The following is a 9,301-nucleotide window of genomic DNA, read 5'->3' as shown; positions in this document are numbered from 1 at the left end:
AGCTTAGGCGGTTCAGAGCTGCAGCCCGTCTTCTGGGACCCCTTATCCCTCACCTCCTCCTCCCATACCATTACCAAGACCAGTTGCACAGCTTTGATACACCCCATAACCACCCACCTACAAACACCAAACATAATTACTTAACAGGTCCTCATCCAGTGTGTTACAAAACAGGCCCAGAATTAACCCAGTCTCCAATTAGGTTTCAGGAAACATAAATCTTTTTTTTTTTTTAATTCATTTTGTTTGGGACTCGTACAACTCTTATCACAATCCATACATACATACATACATCATGTCAAGCACATTTTGTACATTTGTTGCCATCATACTCAAAATATTTGCTTTCTACTTGAGCCCTTGGTATCAGCTGTTTTTTCCTCTCTCCCCGCTCCCCATTTGTGGGAAACAGGATTTCTCCCAAGTTGTCTCCCCCAAATATATGCCAAACTTAGCTGCTTGTGAATGACTATACACTTGGAGGTCATCGGGTATAGATCAGGGGTTATTCTCCCTAAGAGCTATCAGCCATCTAGAGCAAGCAGACACCACTGTTTATCCCACAAGTAGGGCTCACTCCCTTCTGATAAGGATAGTAGCTGTCTGTTTCCTTGTAGGAGACACCAGAGGTCAAACCTGCCCTAGGATGACCAAGGTTAGGCTGCCATCATGAATCTAGGGTCCGCCCATCTTGTCGCATGTATACCCCTAGAACTTCCCATTCCTATGAGCACACCCCTAGCTCATCCACTTCCTGTCATGCTTGTGCCTATCATACATCCCCTTCCTATGATGTGTATGACTATTGTACTGCCCCTTCCTGTGACGTGTGGTGACCTGTAACCATGCCCCCGAAAGGATATAACCCTTGGTTAGCAATAAAGTTGGGGCTCTCTCCTGCTCTCGTTGCCTGGTTCTCCCCACGAGGACCACCAAGCGGGGCTGAGGTGAGCATGCAACCATGAATTGTGTCTGACTCCATTATTCCAATCTCTCTACCCCTCATGCTATGACTTTACTATAAACTTTATTATCGCTGTACAATTGCGCCTACCAGACCTGTGATTTGTGGGGAACCTCCTTGCCCCACACCCCCTCCCTCATGAACCCTTGATAATTTATAAAGTATTATCATATCTTACACTGTCTGATGTCTCCCTTCACCCACTTTTCTGTTGTCCGTCTCCCAGGGAGCAGGTTATATGTAGACCCTTGTAATCGGTTCTCCCTTTCCAACCCACCCTCCCAGTATTGCCTCTTGCACCACTGGTCCTGAAGGGATCATGCGCCCTGGATTCCCTGTTTCCAGTTCCTATCTGTACCAGTGTACATTCTCTGGTCTAGCTATATTTGTAAGGTAGAATTAGGATCATGATAGTGGGGCAGGAGGAAGCATTTAGGAACTAGAGGAAAGTTTGATGTTTCATCATTGTTACATCGCTCCCTGACTGGCTCATCTCCTCCCCAAGACCTTTCTGTAAGGGGAAGTCCAATGGCCCACAAATGGGCTCTGGGTCTCCACTCCATACTCCCCACCTCATTCACAATATGATTTTTTGTTCTGATGATGCTTGATACATGATCCCTTTGACACCTTGTGATTGCACAGGCTGGTGTACTTCTTCCATGTGGGCTTTGTTGCTTCTGAGCTAGATGGCCGCTTGTTTACCTTCAAGCCTTTAAGGCCCCAGACGCTTTATCTTTTAATAGCCGGGCACAATCAGCTTTCTTCACATTTGGCTTGTTCACTGGCTTTGTCTTCAGCGAATGTGTTGGGAAGGTGAGCATCATGGAATGCCAGTTTAATACAACAATGTATTCTTGCATTGAGGGAGTACTTGAGTGGCGGCTCAATGTCCATCTGCTACCTTAATATTAAACCTATAAATATAGGCACATAGATCTATTTCCCTATCCTCATATATAAATATATTTACATACGTGCATGCCTTTATTTAGAGCTCTATAAATGTCCTTTGCCTCCAAGTTCTTTCCTCTGTTTCCTCATAAATCTCTCTTGCCCACTGCAGAGAAAAAAATCCTGGGCAAATGTTGGAATCCAAACAAACATACATTCACTCTTTCAGCTTATTACTCGAGTATTATTTTTTCTACTTTTATTTTCAATATTTTTATCTCTTGCATATTTATTCCTTCCTTTTCAACATCTAAACTTTTATTTGGTAGCTTTCTTTATTTTTCCCTGTCGTCAATTTTTCTCTTTCCAACTCACCCATACATAAACCAAAAATGAGGAGCTGATACAAAGGGCTCACTTAAGTAGAAAGCAAATGTTTTGAGAATGATGATGGCAACAAATGTACAAATGTGCTTGACACAGTGGATGGATGTATGAATTGTGATGAGTTGTTTGTATGAGCCCCCAGTAGAATGATTTAAGAAAATAAAAAAGCTGAGACTTTCTTCTTCCTGTAACACGTTCCCGATACTCTTTACATCCCCTCTCAACACTTATTCTAACACTCTCTGCCCAGATACTAGATCTAAAGTGTTCACCACCCTCGAATGCAACATCTAGCAGGGTCAACGATCCCTACACAACCCCATCTCCATAACAGCCTTAATAACTACAACCAGAAGTCAAGGAAACAACAGAAGACATCAATGGCAGTGAGTTTGGTTTTGCAGTTTGGTCATCCCAGTAACACTTGTCTACTTCCTTGCTCATACAGTTTTTGAAACAGTTTTTCTTTTGGTTTGAGAACCTTTTGACTATTTTTTTTAATAACAGGGTCTGAAACAGTGTTTGTTCTTTTGTGATTGACTAATTTCACGACATAATGTTCATCCTTATCATAAAGTGTTTCAGTTTCATCAATATTCTGTGAAGACGGGTAGTATTCCATTTTATTTATATACCAAAGTTCATTTATCCATTCTTCCAACAATGGGCACTTTTTTGCTAATATGAATAGTACTGTAATAAATATGGTGTGCATATATTTTCTTGTATTATGTCCCCTATTTCCATAGGGTATAGAAATTACTACCAAGTACTGCAATTACTAGATCATATAGTATTACTGTTCCCAATTTTAAGAAAATTGATTAACATTACTAATATAAACTCCCAATGGGACAATCCACCCAGTATTATATTGCCAATCATGCATTTTTTCAGCCCTCCTGACTAGCTGCATGCTAGAGTACCTGGATTTTGAATTTTTTCCTATCGACGTATAAAGCATTCTTCATAGGCCACACCAGGATCATGTGATTTGGAAACCTCACTAAAGGAACCAAACTTTACTTTAAACATATCTGTTGCAGAATAAAGGAACCAAAATATTTCTTGGCTTAAAGCTGAAACACCGTAGCATGAGAAGAAACAGAACACTGGTGTGTTAGATAGGGTTCTCTAGAGAGATAAAACTAAATTGCTGATAATTTAATATATTTATAAAGATAATTAGATATATAACACAAGAAATGAACTGTTAAATTATATACAGGTAGATATATAATACAAGAAATGAACAGTTAAATTATAAAGCACTACAAATGGCTCAGTGCAACTCCCATGAGAGTTGTGAGACACTAGCAGTCCTTCCAGTCTCGTCTGCTGCCTAGGTCTTCCTCTATATATAGAGAGAGCTAGGCTATCTCAGCACAGCAGCCAATGACAAGGCAGGCCACCAACTGTCAGCCAGGTCACCAACCGCCAGTCTCCAGCTCCAGAGATGTCTTAAGGGGACCTCAACTTACAGCGACACAGTTCACAGGCTAGGCATCCTACAGGTAGTGTAGCCTGTAAATTGAGGCAGAACAAGCAAGCTAGCCGCACACTGGTCCAATGATCAAAGAGCGAGAGACAAGAAAGGCGAGGTTCACCGAGCCATTTATCTCTTCACCCTTCAGTTAATCCTTGTTTTTATCTGCCAGGCTGGCACAATAAACTACCTCAACTGGTATCACAAGGTCACGTAATTCCAAATTAATGATTTTGGTTCAAATCTCTATTTTTATGCCTTCGGTTTTTTGTGACGTCTTAGTCCAGCAGACAAAATTAGGTCTTAGTGAATGAATATGATTGAAATTTTGGCTTTGTGCCTAACCCTCATTACTCTCTTAGAGTGTTCAGTTACTTATTAATCTGTATAAGTAAATATACTGTGTATTTTAGTCTAAAAATGTTTCCTGTTGATATCTCAATACAAATTTTCCAATTACAATCTTCAACATTGGCCAACATTATTACAATTACCAAATGTCTCCTGGGTCACTAAAATTATTTCAAAAAGCTGATAATACGGTCACTAATGTGGAGTTTTTGAGACAGCAACTCTTTCTACAAAGTCTTGTATTTCTCTCACTTGTCTTCAAACAAGCAGAAATCTAAGTGAGGTGTCAGCTAAGTCCACATGGAAGGAGCAAACCAGTTATATGAGCCAAGGATTTTTAATATAATCCAACATCAGAAGAGGGAATTGTAATTAAGAGCTTAAATTCGGAGCACCAGGTTTACAGGTTATGGATGACAGAGAAAACACAAAATTCATTTGTAGAGTACTCACATGGATTAGTCTCCATTGAATTCTCTCGGGAGAATGACCAAGAATGTGAAGTCTTGCTCTACAAGGGAACTGGAAAATGGATTACGGCAGATATGGTTAGGTTAAAATTTAACATATTATCACTTGTTGTCCCATTTGACTCATTTTAAATTTGTTCTAGTGTCTTCTGCTTTGTTCTAGATCAAGGATTTTGTTTTATTTTGTTGACTTGGGGTTCTTGTATGATTTTCCTTATATGAAATCCAGGGTAACTAATAGAGAAGGTTGAGGGAAGTGGGGGTAATGGAAAGCTAATAATGGGTACAAGAATGAAGGACATGATCTAAAAGTGATTGTGGTGATGATTGCACAACTCAATACATTTACTAAACAAATGAATTACTTGATTCATGAATTACATCAATGAAATTTAAAAACTATATATCCTATGAGATAGGCAGGGCAAACTATAGGGAGGTTTGATTAAGTTGCTGAATAAAACAATGATCTGAAAAGAAAACTCCAACATAAAAAAATGGAGTTGTTCATAGGTAGACTGATTTCTGGATTCACTATTCTGATCCAGTGGTCTGTATATTTCATTGCACCAGTCAGCACTCAGCTGTTTTGAGGTAAGGAAGTAAGAGGCTATCTAGTTTGTTCTTTAGTAGTATTTCTTTATTCTGAGTCTCTTTCCATATAAATTGATTAGTTTTTCCATCCTCTTAAAGAATGACACTGGGATTTTGATTGGAAGTATATTACATTTATTGATCGCTTTGGGTAGTTATTTGGAACCCTGGTGGTATAGAGGGTTATTCATTGGGCTGGTAACAACAAGGTTGGTAGTTTAAAACCACCAGTTGTTCCTCAGGGAAAAGATGAAACTTTCTACTTCTGTAAAAATTTAGTCTAAGAAACCCATAGAGGCCGTTCTAACTTGCCCAATTGAGTTGCTGAGACAGAATTGACTGAATGGCAATGAGTGTGAGTGTATTTTTGAGTTTTGGGATAGTATTGACATTCTTACAATGTCTTCCTACCCATGAACATGGAATATTGTTCCACTTATTTGGTTTCTTGAAGTGTTTTGTAGTTTTATTTGAACAAGATTGTTCATGTTTCTGTGGTTAGGCTTATTTTTAGTTTTTCTTATATTGGGAAATATTGTTTTCAAAATTTCCTTTTCAGACTGTTCCTCTTGAGGAATTTCATTTTTATATGATCTTGCACATTATGCTGCTGAATCTTTCAATGAGCTTCAGTAAGTTTCTTGGTGAATGGGTGGTTGTGCAAATGGACGCTATCAAATGCAAATAGGAAGTTGTATTTCTTTGCCAATTTAAATGCCTTTGATTCCTCTTTGTTTCTAATAGCTCTGAGATTTTCAGTACTATATTAACTAAGAGTCGTGATAAAGGACATTCTTGTTTAGTTCCTGTTTATAAGGGGAATGCTTTCCACTTCCCTCCATTGAGCAAGATACTGGGCAATGGTTTTGTATATATGCTAGGTATTTCCCTTCTAGTCTGTATTTTTGAGTTTTTATCGGTAATGACTATTAGTCAAATGCCCTTTTTGCATTTAATTGATATGATCATGTAGTTCTTTATGTAGGAGAGTACATAGATTTTTTTAAAATGTTGAAGCATCCTTGCATACCTGGGATGAATCTGACTTGGTCATGATGTATTATTATTTGGATATCATTTTGTTGGATTCTATTGTGGAGAATTTTTGTATCTATGTTCATATGAGATACTGGCCTTTACTTTTCTATTCTGGTGATGTTCTTGCATGGTTTTGGTTTCAGGGTTATGTTCACGTCATAAAATGAATTCAAGAGTTTGGCATCTTTTTCTACATTCTGAAATAGAGTAATACAATACACTTCTGTGCACTGATTTAATATACTGAAAATATGTTGGTCCTATCAGGTTCTCTGGTGTATTCCTTCTGATTTTCTACATAGGAAATCAAGTAATATGCAAATAAAGGAAGTTTTGTTCCTTTCGTGAATTATCTTGTATGCCTCCATTGGCCTGCTAATCACAAGGATCAGCAGTTCAAAATCACCACCTTCCTGCAGGAAAAAGTTGAGGCTTTCTATACCTATAAAGATCCATAACAGAGGTTCTCAACTTGTGGGTCGCAACCCCTTTGGGGGTCGAATGACCTTTTCACAGGGGTCACCTAAGACCACTGGAAAACACATATTTCTGATGGTCTTAGGAACTGAGACACCGCTCCTCTATCCATCTCCAGGCAGGTCCGCCCACATGCAGATATGCCCACATATGCATACCCGGCATGAAGACTGTTACCCATGCTACACCAGGTTTCAAGACAAAATTTCATTTATTTGTAATTAGAAATAAATATTTAACAATATATAATTACATATATATTGTTTCATCACTGTGTTTTTATTCAATTTGTAACCATGAAAATATATCCTACATATCAGATATTTATATTATGATTCACAATAGTAGCAAAATTATAGTTATGAAGTGGTAACGAAAATAATTTTATGGTTCGGGGTCACCACAACATGAGGAACTGTATGAAAGGGTGGCAGCATCAGGAAGGTTGAGAACCACTGATCTACAGTATCGGATACCTGCAGGTGCTGTTCTACTCGATCTTATAGGGTCATAATGGTCTGAATCAGCCAGTGAGTTTGGAGGTTTTTAAAACTTTCCCGTTAAAACTTTCAATACTGTGCTGAGTAACAGGAGTGAGGATCAGATGTCTTGCCTTCTTTCTGATATAAAAGGGAAAACATTCAATTTTTCATCATAAGCATAATGTTAGGTGTATATTTTCCATAAGTGTTCTTTTCCAAGTGTGTTAGTCCGGGTAGACTACAGAAACAAATTCAGACACTCATATGTTTATATACAAAAGCAACTGAATATTGAGAAAACATCCCAGCGCAGTCCAGATCAAGTCCTTAAGTCCAATATTAGCCCATATGTCCGATATCAATCTATAAAGTCCTCTTTAGATTCATGAAACACATGCAATGATGCCAATGCAGGAAATCACAGGCCAATAGGTTGGAAGTCTAGTGGATCCAGTGGCACTGTAAGCATCTCAACGCTGACAGGGGTCTCTGCATGGCTTCTCCAGCTCTAGAGGTCTGGTTGCATCAGGGTAGGTCCATGTGGCTTCTCCAGCTACCCGGGTGTAGCACGATGTCTTGTCAGTAGAACATTTTCTCGGGGAAATACAGGAGTACCCATAATTCTCAGGGGAAGGCCATGCCCACACAGAGGCCTCATTGGCTATGACCTGATTGACAGACTGGACTCCACCTCCCCCCCCTCCCCCCACATCACTCTCAATTCTCAAATTGACAAACAATTATATAACTACCACACCAAGTTAAAGTAGTAATCTCTATGTCTGACTTCTGAGTTTTTAATCATGAGTGAAGACTGTTTATGTCAACTATCTTCTCTGTCATAATCTTATTTTTCTTCTTCAGGTTAGTGGTAAAGAGTTCAGTTGCTAACCTAAAGATTGCTGGTTTACTGTTCCACTGTTCTGTGGAAGAAAAGACCTGGCGATCAGTACCTGTAAAGACTGGTCTTAGAAATTTAATATAAGGCCACTATAAGTTGAATAAATTCAATGGCAGTAGGGTTCATTTTTACTCAGTTATTTGGTGGGCGTTACAAAGATGGCTAGAAAGGCCATATCAAGTAAATGACTGTACTGAATATCTAAGACAGAATTTGGTATCAAATATAGGGGAATGATCTAGCAAATACATAAAATATGGAAATGGTTTGGGAATTGGTAATGGATAAGGCTGGAATTACTATTAGGGGCCTAACAGTAAAACTCTAGATTACCATGAAGAGACTGTTGGTAGAATTATAGACATTAATTCTGATGAGAACTGAGATGTAAGCTGAGTCACAGAAAAAGAGCCTATCAACTTAGATAATCTGATGCCAACAGCAAAAAACTGCCAGGAATGTATTAACTGTTATTTTAATGAGGTTTTAAAGGAAATGATGAACATATGATTGTACGATGGATGAAGTGGCAAAGAACATCCTTGGATTACGTTAAAAAGTTTGATGGTTAGAACTTATAAGATGAATTAAAAACAAAAAAGAATTTTGATATTTGACTGACAAGATTTCTAAGATTTAAAAAAATTAAACATTTTATTGGGGGATCTTACAAATCTTCTAATAAACCATCATTCAATTATATTATGCACACTTGTACATATGTTGCCATCAACATTTCCAAAACATTTTCTTTCTACTTAAGCCCTTGGTATCAGCTTCTCTTTTTCTCTCCTCCTTTTCACCCTTGTAAATCCTAGATCAATTATATATTATTATTGCTATTTTGTGCCTCACATTGTTCCCTTCACCCACATTTGTTATTCATTCCATTGGAGGTGGGCTATATATTCATCCATGTGATGGGGTTCTCCTTTCTCCGCCACTCCCCCTCACCCCCACTGAGGTTTATATCTGTTTTGTATTCCATGTGTCAAGGGCTCTTATCTGTACCAATGTGTGTATTCCGATCTAGATGGATGGATTGATAAGGTAGAACTGGGTCATGGGGGGAAGCATTCAGGAACTAGAGGAAGGATGTGTGTTTCATCAGTGCTATACTGAACCCTGGTTGAACTGTGCCTTGTAACCATTCTGTGGGGGTTTATACAAATGTCTACAGATGGGCTTTGGTTCTCCACTCCAACCCCCCTCATTCACATCGGTATAATTGTTTTGGATCTTTTGATATCCGATCCC

This window comes from Echinops telfairi, unplaced genomic scaffold (genome assembly GCF_000313985.2).
Source record: "Echinops telfairi isolate 266 unplaced genomic scaffold, ASM31398v2 ScPeMD7_27;HRSCAF=92, whole genome shotgun sequence".
Classification (NCBI taxonomy): Eukaryota; Metazoa; Chordata; class Mammalia; order Afrosoricida; family Tenrecidae; genus Echinops; species Echinops telfairi.
Note: the sequence above shows the minus strand (reverse complement) of the source record.